Source organism: Microcebus murinus, chromosome 18 (assembly GCF_040939455.1).
Source record: "Microcebus murinus isolate Inina chromosome 18, M.murinus_Inina_mat1.0, whole genome shotgun sequence".
Taxonomy (NCBI): Eukaryota; Metazoa; Chordata; class Mammalia; order Primates; family Cheirogaleidae; genus Microcebus; species Microcebus murinus.
Genome location: NC_134121.1, coordinates 1,573,670 through 1,588,714, shown reverse-complemented (window position 1 = coordinate 1,588,714; position 15,045 = coordinate 1,573,670). Strand labels below are relative to the sequence as shown.

The window sequence follows — 15,045 nt, the reverse complement described above, 5'->3', positions numbered from 1 at the left end:
CGAGGGGGGCTGGGAGGGCTCCACCTTGGCGAGTCCAGCCGTGGAGGCGCATCTTGTGTGAGTGTGAGTGAGTGTGAGTGTGTGTGTGTGTGTATAGAGAGACAGCCCCCCACCCCGCCCCGCCCCGCCCCGCCCCGCCCATCACCCCCGTCCCTGGGATCCAGCGGGACCCGGCCGGCGAACTCAACCGGCCCGGCCCGGCCCGGCGCGGGGCCTGGGGCGGGAGGCGGCGGCGGGGAAGCCCAGAGAGGCTCGGCTTCTCGAGCGGGGCAGGGGCGCCCTCCGCCGCGGTCTAGGGCCACACCACCCTGAACGCCCCCGATCTCGTCTGGTCTCGGAAGCTAAGCAGGGTCGGGCCTGGTTAGTACTTGGATGGGAGACCGCCTGGGAATACCGGGTGCCACAGGCTGCTGCTTTTTTTTTTTTTTTCTTGCCTCTTGTTCTGTCCCCTTTCTGGGAGCGAGGCGGCGGTCCGGGGTGGGGGTCACCCCCACCCTCAGCGCCCGCGCGGTGCCTGGCGCCCCAGCCCGCACCGTGGGGCCTCCTCTTGTCCCAAGCCGCGACACCGCCGCCACGCGGCAGCATGCGTGGCATCTGGACTGTCAGGTCTCAGACCAAAGGTCTGCTCTGTGGGAACCGACACGCTGGAGGAAACCTTGAGAGTCTGAGAGGGGAGGGAGTTCCAGAAGAAGGCCAGGATGTCATTTTGAGGGAGTATGTGACCAGAACTCGTCCCGTTGCTTTTGGGGTTCTATGGGCTACACGCAGGAATCTTTGGTGGTGGCACCTGATGTTGGGGGATCCGGAGTCACACCCAGACCTGCTCCACAGGCCTCCTTTTACTTTTCTCTTCGGATTCATTATTTTTAAAAAGTGTCTCTTACCTCTAGGATTGCATTTTCTTTTCTCTCTCTTTTCAAGCAGATGATGGGAGTACAAGTATTCAGGTGACATGTGTTGCCCGTGCCGCCCTCCCCCCTGTGTTCTTTTTTTTTTTTTTTTTGAGACAGAGTCTCGTTTTGCTGCCCAGGCTAGAGTGAGTGCCATGGCGTCAGCCTAGCTCACAGCAACCTCAATCTCCGGGCTCAAGCAATCCTGCTGCCTCAGCCTCCCGAGTAGTTGGGACTACAGGCATGCACCACCACGCCCGGCTGTGTTTTTCTATATATATTAGTTGGCCAATTAATTTCTTTCTATTTTTAGTAGAGACGGGGTCTCGCTCTTGCTCAGGCTGGTTTCGAACTCCTGACCTGGAGCAATCCGCCCGCCTCGGCCTCCCAGAGAGCTAGGATTACAGGCGTGAGCCACCGCGCCCGGCCCCCCCTGTGTTCTTATTCATATACCTCTCATGTTGTTCCAGCGTATTGTGGGGGTACCAATGTTAAGGTCGGGTGCCTTGCCCTCTCCAAGCCTCCCCCCTCGGGTCAGAGCTTCAAGTGCGCCCATCCCCCAGTCGGTGCGCACCCACCCCATGCCTAATGGATGTGTATGCCCCTCCCCTCCCCCCACCCGCCCGCCCGACACCCACCCGATGAAGGTGATTCCTCTCTGTCCACTTAGGCGTCCATCCGTTCGTACCAATTTGGTGGTGAGCGCGCTCACGTGGTGCTCGTGTGTCCATTCTTGGGATACTTGGCTTACTGGATCGGGTTCCAGCTCTGGCCAGGAGAACACGAGAGGCGCCCTCTCACCGCTGCTCCTCACAGCCGAATGGCACTCCGTGGTGTCCACGCGCCACATTTTATTGATGCACTCCTGGATGGATGGGCACTCGGGTCGCTTCCACGTCTTTGGGATTGTGAATTGTGCCCTAACTGTAACCCTAACCCTTACCCAGCCCGTCTCCTCTGCCCCTGCCTGACGCACTCCTCCCCGGCCAGGCCCGTCACTGTCCTGGGCCCCCGCCTGACCGGCTCCTCCCCGCCCGGCCGGTCACCGTCCTCTGCCCCTGCCTGACACGCTCCTTCCCGCCCGGCCTCTCACCGTCCTCGGCCCCTGCCTGACCGGCTCCTCCGTCGCCTGGGCCTTCCAAGGGCTTGGTGTGGACGCTGCTTCCAGGAAGCCCTCCAGAAACCCGGCAGCAGGGTGGCCGCAGCAGTCTCCAGCAGCCGTCCCTAAGTCGCGTGAGTGCGGGGGACGTGCCCCCGCTGTGCCGCGGGGGCCCAGCCTGGTGTCTTCCCTGAGGCCCTGCGGCTGCCGGCTGGGCTGCCGCTCCCCGCAAGGGGAGAGCCGCGGAGGTGGGGACCGCCTCCTGATGGGGACGTACACGCAGCTCTCCACGTCGGATTCCGGGGCTCTCTGTCCTGCCCGAAGGCCCAGCTGGCCTGCGGGTCCTTAGAGTGGCAAAAACCTCCGAAAACTGAGACTGAGGGTCCGGTGGGTGTCTGCACTTTTGTGCTGGGCACCCCAGGGAGGCCCGGGGGCTGGCTGGACAACGTGGTCTGCTGGGCGGGGGGGGGGGGTTGGAGGAGCAACTGATGCCCTTTGCACTTTGGGTAGCAAGAGTCTGAGGTGTCTCTGAGCCCTGTGCCCTGTGGGGGCGGGGCGGGGGGGAGGAGGAGGAGGAGGAGGAGGAGGTGGGAAGGGCCGGGGCCTGCAGTCCTGTTCCCGGGGTGGCACGGCAAGTGGCTTCTTCCACAGGCTGCTTGGCCTTGGCTCCCTGCACCTGGGCCTTTGGAGGACCGGCCCTGTGCTTGCCAACACTTCCTGCAGGGACCCAGAGCTGGGAGGTGGCATCTCTCAGCCCTGGGTCGGGCAGAGCCCCAGCGGGCCATGCCCACAACCTCTCTCAGCACCGGTCCCCCAGAAGGCTCCTTTGGGACCAGGATTCTCTTGCGGTGACTCTTTAAGGTCTGGCCCCTGGATGGAGGGGCACCAGGAGTAGAGGAGCAGGAAGGGGAAGGGGGTGGCCATGCGAGGGGACACTTTGAGGCCAAGTCCCAGCTTCAGCCTGATCCTCCTGGGAACCCCGCTCTGAGACAAGGAGCCGGGCTTCGCATTCCCACAGCAGCCAGTCGTGGGCTGAGGACACCTGGGGCGTTGGGAACTCCCTGGCTTCTCCTTGGTTTAACATCTAGAGCTGCTTGTGAATCGCGCCGCCACACACACCAGAGTGCAGGTGTCTTCCGCACAGACTGCGGGCCTCGCTCTTCTGAATGCCGCTAGCTCGCCACCCACCCACGGGTGAACCTGGTCAGGGTGCTTTCTCTCAGGGGCAGACTCTTTTCCGGGCGGGCTACCGGTGTCTCTGTTTGCTCGTTTCTTTCTTCCATTTCGGGAAAGTCTTCCTTGCTGGGTGTGGAAATCTCCTATGCCTTCCCTCGCCTATTCTGTCAGCTTTAAAATTCTCCTTCAGTTGCCACCCTCACAGATGGATTAGGAAACTCTTTCCGGTGCACTCATTAGTGAAATGACCTCCAGGAAGCTGGAATCCAATATCTAATGGCCGATTTTTAGCGAGTCCACACGCCAGGGTGGTCGGGGTCCAAAGCAGCCCCGGCCAGGCCCAGGCCCCTTGGACTGGGCCACAGGAGGACACGGAGGAGGGTCCCGGCCCCCACGAAGCGGTGCCGGCAGTTCTCCACGGGCTTGGGTGTTTTCCAGAGGTAGGAGATGGAGGGGACTGATTTCTTCAGCGCCCCCCAAACCACGCCACCCCACCCCACCCATGGGACACATCCCCAGAGAGAGACGCCCCAGACACTGGCTGTGCCCCAGCCCTGGCCCGGGGGAATAGGCGGCAGCCCACCCACAGGGCGAGGGGGGGGCGCAGCTGAAAGGGGTTGTGGGGGAGGGCGGCCCCTGGCTGGGGTCAAAGGGCGAGCGTCCCGCGCGTGCGCAGTCAGCGGCAGCGACGCGCTGGGGGTGGGCAGCGGGTAGGTGAAGGAGGCCGGGCGAGGAGACGAGGGGGGCTGGGAGGGCTCCACCTTGGCGAGTCCAGCCGTGGAGGCGCATCTTGTGTGAGTGTGAGTGAGTGTGAGTGTGTGTGTGTGTGTATAGAGAGACAGCCCCCCACCCCGCCCCGCCCCGCCCCGCCCCGCCCATCACCCCCGTCCCTGGGAGCCCGCGGGACCTGGCCAGCGAACTCAACCGGCCCGGCCCGGCCCCGCCCGGCGCGGGGCCTGGGGCGGGAGGCGGCGGCGGGGAAGCCCAGAGAGGCTCGGCTTCTCGAGCGGGGCAGGGGCGCCCTCCGCCGCCGTCTAGGGCCACACCACCCTGAACGCCCCCGATCTCGTCTGGTCTCGGAAGCTAAGCAGGGTCGGGCCTGGTTAGTACTTGGATGGGAGACCGCCTGGGAATACCGGGTGCCACAGGCTGCTGCTTTTTTTTTTTTTTTTTTTTTTGCCTCTTGTTCTGTCCCCTTTCTGGGAGCGCGGCGGCGGCCCGGGGTGGGGGTCACCCCCACCCTCAGCGCCCGCGCGGTGCCTGGCGCCCCAGCCCGCACCGTGGGGCCTCCTCTTGTCCCAAGCCGCGACACCGCCGCCACGCGGCAGCATGCGTGGCATCTGGACTGTCAGGTCTCAGACCAAAGGTCTGCTCTGTGGGAACCGACACGCTGGAGGAAACCTTGAGAGTCTGAGAGGGGAGGGAGTTCCAGAAGAAGGCCAGGATGTCATTTTGAGGGAGTATGTGACCAGAACTCGTCCCGTTGCTTTTGGGGTTCTATGGGCTACACGCAGGAATCTTTGGTGGTGGCACCTGATGTTGGGGGATCCGGAGTCACACCCAGACCTGCTCCACAGGCCTCCTTTTACTTTTCTCTTCGGATTCATTATTTTTAAAAAGTGTCTCTTACCTCTAGGATTGCATTTTCTTTTCTCTCTCTTTTCAAGCAGATGATGGGAGTACAAGTATTCAGGTGACATGTGTTGCCCGTGCCGCCCTCCCCCCTGTGTTCTTTTTTTTTTTTTTTTGAGACAGAGTCTCGTTTTGCTGCCCAGGCTAGAGTGAGTGCCATGGCGTCAGCCTAGCTCACAGCAACCTCAATCTCCGGGCTCAAGCAATCCTGCTGCCTCAGCCTCCCGAGTAGTTGGGACTACAGGCATGCACCACCACGCCCGGCTGTGTTTTTCTATATATATTAGTTGGCCAATTAATTTCTTTCTATTTTTAGTAGAGACGGGGTCTCGCTCTTGCTCAGGCTGGTTTCGAACTCCTGACCTGGAGCAATCCGCCCGCCTCGGCCTCCCAGAGAGCTAGGATTACAGGCGTGAGCCACCGCGCCCGGCCCCCCCTGTGTTCTTATTCATATACCTCTCATGTTGTTCCAGCGTATTGTGGGGGTACCAATGTTAAGGTCGGGTGCCTTGCCCTCTCCAAGCCTCCCCCCTCGGGTCAGAGCTTCAAGTGCGCCCATCCCCCAGTCGGTGCGCACCCACCCCATGCCTAATGGATGTGTATGCCCCTCCCCTCCCCCCACCCGCCCGACACCCACCCGATGAAGGTGATTCCTCTCTGTCCACTTAGGCGTCCATCCGTTCGTACCAATTTGCTGGTGAGCGCGCTCACGTGGTGCTCGTGTGTCCATTCTCGGGATACTTGGCTTACTGGAACGGGTTCCAGCTCTGGCCAGGAGAACACGAGAGGCGCCCTCTCACCGCTGCTCCTCACAGCCGAATGGCACTCCGTGGTGTCCACGCGCCACATTTTATTGATGCACTCCTGGATGGATGGGCACTCGGGTCGCTTCCACGTCTTTGGGATTGTGAATTGTGCCCTAACTGTAACCCTAACCCTTACCCAGCCCGTCTCCTCTGCCCCTGCCTGACGCACTCCTCCCCGGCCAGGCCCGTCACTGTCCTGGGCCCCCGCCTGACCGGCTCCTCCCCGCCCGGCCGGTCACCGTCCTCTGCCCCTGCCTGACACGCTCCTTCCCGCCCGGCCTCTCACCGTCCTCGGCCCCTGCCTGACCGGCTCCTCCGTCGCCTGGGCCTTCCAAGGGCTTGGTGTGGATGCTGCTTCCAGGAAGCCCTCCAGAAACCCGGCAGCAGGGTGGCCGCAGCAGTCTCCAGCAGCCGTCCCTAAGTCGCGTGAGTGCGGGGGACGTGCCCCCGCTGTGCCGCGGGGGCCCAGCCTGGTGTCTTCCCTGAGGCCCTGCGGCTGCCGGCTGGGCTGCCGCTCCCCGCAAGGGGAGAGCCGCGGAGGTGGGGACCGCCTCCTGATGGGGACGTACACGCAGCTCTCCACGTCGGATTCCGGGGCTCTCTGTCCTGCCCGAAGGCCCAGCTGGCCTGCGGGTCCTTAGAGTGGCAAAAACCTCCGAAAACTGAGACTGAGGGTCCGGTGGGTGTCTGCACTTTTGTGCTGGGCACCCCAGGGAGGCCCGGGGGCTGGCTGGACAACGCGGTCTGCTGGGCGGGGGGTTTGGAGGAGCAACTGATGCCCTTTGCACTTTGGGTAGCAAGAGTCTGAGGTGTCTCTAAGCCCTGTGCCATGTCGGGGTGGGGGTGCGGGGCGGAGGAGGAGGAGGAGGAGGTGGGAAGGGCCGGGGCCTGCAGTCCTGTTCCCGGGGTGGCACGGCAAGTGGCTTCTTCCACAGGCTGCTTGGCCTGGGCTCCCTGCACCTGGGCCTTTGGAGGACCGGCCCTGTGCTTGCCAACACTTCCTGCAGGGACCCAGAGCTGGGAGGTGGCATCTCTCAGCCCTGGGTCGGGCAGAGCCCCAGCGGGCCATGCCCACAACCTCTCTCAGCACCGGTCCCCCAGAAGGCTCCTTTGGGACCAGGATTCTCTTGCGGTGACTCTTTAAGGTCTGGCCCCTGGATGGAGGGGCACCAGGAGTAGAGGAGCAGGAAGGGGAAGGGGGTGGCCATGCGAGGGGACACTTTGAGGCCAAGTCCCAGCTTCAGCCTGATCCTCCTGGGAACCCCGCTCTGAGACAAGGAGCCGGGCTTCGCATTCCCACAGCAGCCAGTCGTGGGCTGAGGACACCTGGGGCGTTGGGAACTCCCTGGCTTCTCCTTGGTTTAACATCTAGAGCTGCTTGTGAATCGCGCCGCCACACACACCAGAGTGCAGGTGTCTTCCGCACAGACTGCGGGCCTCGCTCTTCTGAATGCCGCTAGCTCGCCACCCACCCACGGGTGAACCTGGTCAGGGTGCTTTCTCTCAGGGGCAGACTCTTTTCCGGGCGGGCTACCGGTGTCTCTGTTTGCTCGTTTCTTTCTTCCATTTCGGGAAAGTCTTCCTTGCTGGGTGTGGAAATCTCCTATGCCTTCCCTCGCCTATTCTGTCAGCTTTAAAATTCTCCTTCAGTTGCCACCCTCACAGATGGATTAGGAAACTCTTTCCGGTGCACTCATTAGTGAAATGACCTCCAGGAAGCTGGAATCCAATATCTAATGGCCGATTTTTAGCGAGTCCACACGCCAGGGTGGTCGGGGTCCAAAGCAGCCCCGGCCAGGCCCAGGCCCCTTGGACTGGGCCACAGGAGGACACGGAGGAGGGTCCCGGCCCCCACGAAGCGGTGCCGGCAGTTCTCCACGGGCTTGGGTGTTTTCCAGAGGTAGGAGATGGAGGGGACTGATTTCTTCAGCGCCCCCCAAACCACGCCACCCCACCCCACCCATGGGACACATCCCCAGAGAGAGACGCCCCAGACACTGGCTGTGCCCCAGCCCTGGCCCGGGGGAATAGGCGGCAGCCCACCCACAGGGCGAGGGGGGGGCGCAGCTGAAAGGGGTTGTGGGGGAGGGCGGCCCCTGGCTGGGGTCAAAGGGCGAGCGTCCCGCGCGTGCGCAGTCAGCGGCAGCGACGCGCTGGGGGTGGGCAGCGGGTAGGTGAAGGAGGCCGGGCGAGGAGACGAGGGGGGCTGGGAGGGCTCCACCTTGGCGAGTCCAGCCGTGGAGGCGCATCTTGTGTGAGTGTGAGTGAGTGTGAGTGTGTGTGTGTGTGTATAGAGAGACAGCCCCCCACCCCGCCCCGCCCCGCCCCGCCCCGCCCATCACCCCCGTCCCTGGGAGCCCGCGGGACCTGGCCAGCGAACTCAACCGGCCCGGCCCGGCCCCGCCCGGCGCGGGGCCTGGGGCGGGAGGCGGCGGCGGGGAAGCCCAGAGAGGCTCGGCTTCTCGAGCGGGGCAGGGGCGCCCTCCGCCGCCGTCTAGGGCCACACCACCCTGAACGCCCCCGATCTCGTCTGGTCTCGGAAGCTAAGCAGGGTCGGGCCTGGTTAGTACTTGGATGGGAGACCGCCTGGGAATACCGGGTGCCACAGGCTGCTGCTTTTTTTTTTTTTTTTTTTTTTGCCTCTTGTTCTGTCCCCTTTCTGGGAGCGCGGCGGCGGCCCGGGGTGGGGGTCACCCCCACCCTCAGCGCCCGCGCGGTGCCTGGCGCCCCAGCCCGCACCGTGGGGCCTCCTCTTGTCCCAAGCCGCGACACCGCCGCCACGCGGCAGCATGCGTGGCATCTGGACTGTCAGGTCTCAGACCAAAGGTCTGCTCTGTGGGAACCGACACGCTGGAGGAAACCTTGAGAGTCTGAGAGGGGAGGGAGTTCCAGAAGAAGGCCAGGATGTCATTTTGAGGGAGTATGTGACCAGAACTCGTCCCGTTGCTTTTGGGGTTCTATGGGCTACACGCAGGAATCTTTGGTGGTGGCACCTGATGTTGGGGGATCCGGAGTCACACCCAGACCTGCTCCACAGGCCTCCTTTTACTTTTCTCTTCGGATTCATTATTTTTAAAAAGTGTCTCTTACCTCTCTTTTCTCTCTCTTTTCAAGCAGATGATGGGAGTACAAGTATTCAGGTGACATGTGTTGCCCGTGCCGCCCTCCCCCCTGTGTTCTTTTTTTTTTTTTTTTTTGAGACAGAGTCTCGTTTTGCTGCCCAGGCTAGAGTGAGTGCCATGGCGTCAGCCTAGCTCACAGCAACCTCAATCTCCGGGCTCAAGCAATCCTGCTGCCTCAGCCTCCCGAGTAGTTGGGACTACAGGCATGCACCACCACGCCCGGCTGTGTTTTTCTATATATATTAGTTGGCCAATTAATTTCTTTCTATTTTTAGTAGAGACGGGGTCTCGCTCTTGCTCAGGCTGGTTTCGAACTCCTGACCTGGAGCAATCCGCCCGCCTCGGCCTCCCAGAGAGCTAGGATTACAGGCGTGAGCCACCGCGCCCGGCCCCCCCTGTGTTCTTATTCATATACCTCTCATGTTGTTCCAGCGTATTGTGGGGGTACCAATGTTAAGGTCGGGTGCCTTGCCCTCTCCAAGCCTCCCCCCTCGGGTCAGAGCTTCAAGTGCGCCCATCCCCCAGTCGGTGCGCACCCACCCCATGCCTAATGGATGTGTATGCCCCTCCCCTCCCCCCACCCGCCCGACACCCACCCGATGAAGGTGATTCCTCTCTGTCCACTTAGGCGTCCATCCGTTCGTACCAATTTGCTGGTGAGCGCGCTCACGTGGTGCTCGTGTGTCCATTCTCGGGATACTTGGCTTACTGGAATGGGTTCCAGCTCTGGCCAGGAGAACACGAGAGGCGCCCTCTCACCGCTGCTCCTCACAGCCGAATGGCACTCCGTGGTGTCCACGCGCCACATTTTATTGATGCACTCCTGGATGGATGGGCACTCGGGTCGCTTCCACGTCTTTGGGATTGTGAATTGTGCCCTAACTGTAACCCTAACCCTTACCCAGCCCGTCTCCTCTGCCCCTGCCTGACGCACTCCTCCCCGGCCAGGCCCGTCACTGTCCTGGGCCCCCGCCTGACCGGCTCCTCCCCGCCCGGCCGGTCACCGTCCTCTGCCCCTGCCTGACACGCTCCTTCCCGCCCGGCCTCTCACCGTCCTCGGCCCCTGCCTGACCGGCTCCTCCGTCGCCTGGGCCTTCCAAGGGCTTGGTGTGGATGCTGCTTCCAGGAAGCCCTCCAGAAACCCGGCAGCAGGGTGGCCGCAGCAGTCTCCAGCAGCCGTCCCTAAGTCGCGTGAGTGCGGGGGACGTGCCCCCGCTGTGCCGCGGGGGCCCAGCCTGGTGTCTTCCCTGAGGCCCTGCGGCTGCCGGCTGGGCTGCCGCTCCCCGCAAGGGGAGAGCCGCGGAGGTGGGGACCGCATCATGATGGGGACGTACACGCAGCTCTCCACGTCGGATTCCGGGGCTCTCTGTACTGCCCGAAGGCCCAGCTGGCCTGCGGGTCCTTAGAGTGGCAAAAACCTCCGAAAACTGAGACTGAGGGTCCGGTGGGTGTCTGCACTTTTGTGCTGGGCACCCCAGGGAGGCCCGGGGGCTGGCTGGACAACGTGGTCTGCTGGGCGGGGGGGGGGGGTTGGAGGAGCAACTGATGCCCTTTGCACTTTGGGTAGCAAGAGTCTGAGGTGTCTCTGAGCCCTGTGCCCTGTGGGGGTGGGGCGGGGGGGAGTTGGAGGAGGAGGAGGAGGAGGAGGTGGGAAGGGCCGGGGCCTGCAGTCCTGTTCCCGGGGTGGCACGGCAAGTGGCTTCTTCCACAGGCTGCTTGGCCTTGGCTCCCTGCACCTGGGCCTTTGGAGGACCGGCCCTGTGCTTGCCAACACTTCCTGCAGGGACCCAGAGCTGGGAGGTGGCATCTCTCAGCCCTGGGTCGGGCAGAGCCCCAGCGGGCCATGCCCACAACCTCTCTCAGCACCGGTCCCCCAGAATGCTCCTTTGGGACCAGGATTCTCTTGCGGTGACTCTTTAAGGTCTGGCCCCTGGATGGAGGGGCACCAGGAGTAGAGGAGCAGGAAGGGGAAGGGGGTGGCCATGCGAGGGGACACTTTGAGGCCAAGTCCCAGCTTCAGCCTGATCCTCCTGGGAACCCCGCTCTGAGACAAGGAGCCGGGCTTCGCATTCCCACAGCAGCCAGTCGTGGGCTGAGGACACCTGGGGCGTTGGGAACTCCCTGGCTTCTCCTTGGTTTAACATCTAGAGCTGCTTGTGAATCGCGCCGCCACACACACCGCCGTCACACACACCCGAGCGCAGGTGTCTTCCGCACAGACTGCGGGCCTCGCTCTTCTGAATGCCGCTGGCTCGCCACCCACCCACGGGTGAACCTGGTCAGGGTGCTTTCTCTCAGGGGCAGACTCTTTTCCGGGCGGGCTACCGGTGTCTCTGTTTGCTCGTTTCTTTCTTCCATTTCGGGAAAGTCTTCCTTGCTGGGTGTGGAAATCTCCTATGCCTTCCCTCGCCTATTCTGTCAGCTTTAAAATTCTCTTTCAGTTGCCACCCTCACAGATGGATTAGGAAACTCTTTCCGGTGCACTCATTAGTGAAATGACCTCCAGGAAGCTGGAATCCAATATCTAATGGCCGATTTTTAGCGAGTCCACACGCCAGGGTGGTCGGGGTCCAATGCAGCCCCGGCCAGGCCCAGGCCCCTTGGACTGGGCCACAGGAGGACACGGAGGAGGGTCCCGGCCCCCACGAAGCGGTGCCGGCAGTTCTCCACGGGCTTGGGCGTTTTCCAGAGGTAGGAGATGGAGGGGACTGATTTCTTCAGCGCCCCCCAAACCACGCCACCCCACCCCACCCATGGGACACATCCCCAGAGAGAGACGCCCCATACACTGGCTGTGCCCCAGCCCTGGCCCGGGGGAATAGGCGGCAGCCCACCCACAGGGCGAGGGGGGGGCGCAGCTGAAAGGGGTTGTGGGGGAGGGCGGCCCCTGGCTGGGGTCAAAGGGCGAGCGTCCCGCGCGTGCGCAGTCAGCGGCAGCGACGCGCTGGGGGTGGGCAGCGGGTAGGTGAAGGAGGCCGGGCGAGGAGACGAGGGGGGCTGGGAGGGCTCCACCTTGGCGAGTCCAGCCGTGGAGGCGCATCTTGTGTGAGTGTGAGTGAGTGTGAGTGTGTGTGTGTGTGTATAGAGAGACAGCCCCCCACCCCGCCCCGCCCCGCCCCGCCCCGCCCATCACCCCCGTCCCTGGGAGCCAGCGGGACCCGGCCGGCGAACTCAACCGGCCCGGCCCGGCCCGGCGCGGGGCCTGGGGCGGGAGGCGGCGGCGGGGAAGCCCAGAGAGGCTCGGCTTCTCGAGCGGGGCAGGGGCGCCCTCCGCCGCGGTCTAGGGCCACACCACCCTGAACGCCCCCGATCTCGTCTGGTCTCGGAAGCTAAGCAGGGTCGGGCCTGGTTAGTACTTGGATGGGAGACCGCCTGGGAATACCGGGTGCCACAGGCTGCTGCTTTTTTTTTTTTTTTCTTGCCTCTTGTTCTGTCCCCTTTCTGGGAGCGAGGCGGCGGCCCGGGGTGGGGGTCACCCCCACCCTCAGCGCCCGCGCGGTGCCTGGCGCCCCAGCCCGCACCGTGGGGCCTCCTCTTGTCCCAAGCCGCGACACCGCCGCCACGCGGCAGCATGCGTGGCATCTGGACTGTCAGGTCTCAGACCAAAGGTCTGCTCTGTGGGAACCGACACGCTGGAGGAAACCTTGAGAGTCTGAGAGGGGAGGGAGTTCCAGAAGAAGGCCAGGATGTCATTTTGAGGGAGTATGTGACCAGAACTCGTCCCGTTGCTTTTGGGGTTCTATGGGCTACACGCAGGAATCTTTGGTGGTGGCACCTGATGTTGGGGGATCCGGAGTCACACCCAGACCTGCTCCACAGGCCTCCTTTTACTTTTCTCTTCGGATTCATTATTTTTAAAAAGTGTCTCTTACCTCTAGGATTGCATTTTCTTTTCTCTCTCTTTTCAAGCAGATGATGGGAGTACAAGTATTCAGGTGACATGTGTTGCCCGTGCCGCCCTCCCCCCTGTGTTCTTTTTTTTTTTTTTTTTGAGACAGAGTCTCGTTTTGCTGCCCAGGCTAGAGTGAGTGCCATGGCGTCAGCCTAGCTCACAGCAACCTCAATCTCCGGGCTCAAGCAATCCTGCTGCCTCAGCCTCCCGAGTAGTTGGGACTACAGGCATGCACCACCACGCCCGGCTGTGTTTTTCTATATATATTAGTTGGCCAATTAATTTCTTTCTATTTTTAGTAGAGACGGGGTCTCGCTCTTGCTCAGGCTGGTTTCGAACTCCTGACCTGGAGCAATCCGCCCGCCTCGGCCTCCCAGAGAGCTAGGATTACAGGCGTGAGCCACCGCGCCCGGCCCCCCCTGTGTTCTTATTCATATACCTCTCATGTTGTTCCAGCGTATTGTGGGGGTACCAATGTTAAGGTCGGGTGCCTTGCCCTCTCCAAGCCTCCCCCCTCGGGTCAGAGCTTCAAGTGCGCCCATCCCCCAGTCGGTGCGCACCCACCCCATGCCTAATGGATGTGTATGCCCCTCCCCTCCCCCCACCCGCCCGACACCCACCCGATGAAGGTGATTCCTCTCTGTCCACTTAGGCGTCCATCCGTTCGTACCAATTTGCTGGTGAGCGCGCTCACGTGGTGCTCGTGTGTCCATTCTCGGGATACTTGGCTTACTGGAACGGGTTCCAGCTCTGGCCAGGAGAACACGAGAGGCGCCCTCTCACCGCTGCTCCTCACAGCCGAATGGCACTCCGTGGTGTCCACGCGCCACATTTTATTGATGCACTCCTGGATGGATGGGCACTCGGGTCGCTTCCACGTCTTTGGGATTGTGAATTGTGCCCTAACTGTAACCCTAACCCTTACCCAGCCCGTCTCCTCTGCCCCTGCCTGACGCACTCCTCCCCGGCCAGGCCCGTCACTGTCCTGGGCCCCCGCCTGACCGGCTCCTCCCCGCCCGGCCGGTCACCGTCCTCTGCCCCTGCCTGACACGCTCCTTCCCGCCCGGCCTCTCACCGTCCTCGGCCCCTGCCTGACCGGCTCCTCCGTCGCCTGGGCCTTCCAAGGGCTTGGTGTGGATGCTGCTTCCAGGAAGCCCTCCAGAAACCCGGCAGCAGGGTGGCCGCAGCAGTCTCCAGCAGCCGTCCCTAAGTCGCGTGAGTGCGGGGGACGTGCCCCCGCTGTGCCGCGGGGGCCCAGCCTGGTGTCTTCCCTGAGGCCCTGCGGCTGCCGGCTGGGCTGCCGCTCCCCGCAAGGGGAGAGCCGCGGAGGTGGGGACCGCATCATGATGGGGACGTACACGCAGCTCTCCACGTCGGATTCCGGGGCTCTCTGTACTGCCCGAAGGCCCAGCTGGCCTGCGGGTCCTTAGAGTGGCAAAAACCTCCGAAAACTGAGACTGAGGGTCCGGTGGGTGTCTGCACTTTTGTGCTGGGCACCCCAGGGAGGCCCGGGGGCTGGCTGGACAACGTGGTCTGCTGGGCGGGGGGGGGGGGTTGGAGGAGCAACTGATGCCCTTTGCACTTTGGGTAGCAAGAGTCTGAGGTGTCTCTGAGCCCTGTGCCCTGTGGGGGTGGGGCGGGGGGGAGTTGGAGGAGGAGGAGGAGGAGGAGGTGGGAAGGGCCGGGGCCTGCAGTCCTGTTCCCGGGGTGGCACGGCAAGTGGCTTCTTCCACAGGCTGCTTGGCCTTGGCTCCCTGCACCTGGGCCTTTGGAGGACCGGCCCTGTGCTTGCCAACACTTCCTGCAGGGACCCAGAGCTGGGAGGTGGCATCTCTCAGCCCTGGGTCGGGCAGAGCCCCAGCGGGCCATGCCCACAACCTCTCTCAGCACCGGTCCCCCAGAATGCTCCTTTGGGACCAGGATTCTCTTGCGGTGACTCTTTAAGGTCTGGCCCCTGGATGGAGGGGCACCAGGAGTAGAGGAGCAGGAAGGGGAAGGGGGTGGCCATGCGAGGGGACACTTTGAGGCCAAGTCCCAGCTTCAGCCTGATCCTCCTGGGAACCCCGCTCTGAGACAAGGAGCCGGGCTTCGCATTCCCACAGCAGCCAGTCGTGGGCTGAGGACACCTGGGGCGTTGGGAACTCCCTGGCTTCTCCTTGGTTTAACATCTAGAGCTGCTTGTGAATCGCGCCGCCACACACACCGCCGTCACACACACCCGAGCGCAGGTGTCTTCCGCACAGACTGCGGGCCTCGCTCTTCTGAATGCCGCTGGCTCGCCACCCACCCACGGGTGAACCTGGTCAGGGTGCTTTCTCTCAGGGGCAGACTCTTTTCCGGGCGGGCTACCGGTGTCTCTGTTTGCTCGTTTCTTTCTTCCATTTCGGGAAAGTCTTCCTTGCTGGGTGTGGAAATCTCCTATGCCTTC

General features: G+C 62.9%; 4 non-coding genes across 4 annotated transcripts; all 4 read left to right on the top strand.

Annotated features, from left to right (window-relative positions):
* Nucleotides 1–290: 290 nt before the first annotated feature.
* LOC142862057 (5S ribosomal RNA) lies at nucleotides 291–409 on the top strand. The gene has a single exon (XR_012913203.1). It is a non-coding gene; the product is annotated as a 5S ribosomal RNA (ribosomal RNA).
* A 3,788-nt stretch (nucleotides 410–4,197) lies between these two features.
* LOC142862056 (5S ribosomal RNA) lies at nucleotides 4,198–4,316 on the top strand. Its single transcript, XR_012913202.1, has one exon. It is a non-coding gene; the product is annotated as a 5S ribosomal RNA (ribosomal RNA).
* Nucleotides 4,317–8,095: 3,779 nt separating this feature from the next.
* LOC142862055 (5S ribosomal RNA) lies at nucleotides 8,096–8,214 on the top strand. The gene has a single exon (XR_012913201.1). It is a non-coding gene; the product is annotated as a 5S ribosomal RNA (ribosomal RNA).
* Nucleotides 8,215–12,003: 3,789 nt separating this feature from the next.
* Nucleotides 12,004–12,122, top strand: LOC142862053 (5S ribosomal RNA). Its single transcript, XR_012913199.1, has one exon. It is a non-coding gene; the product is annotated as a 5S ribosomal RNA (ribosomal RNA).
* The last annotated feature ends 2,923 nt before the right edge of the window (nucleotides 12,123–15,045 follow it).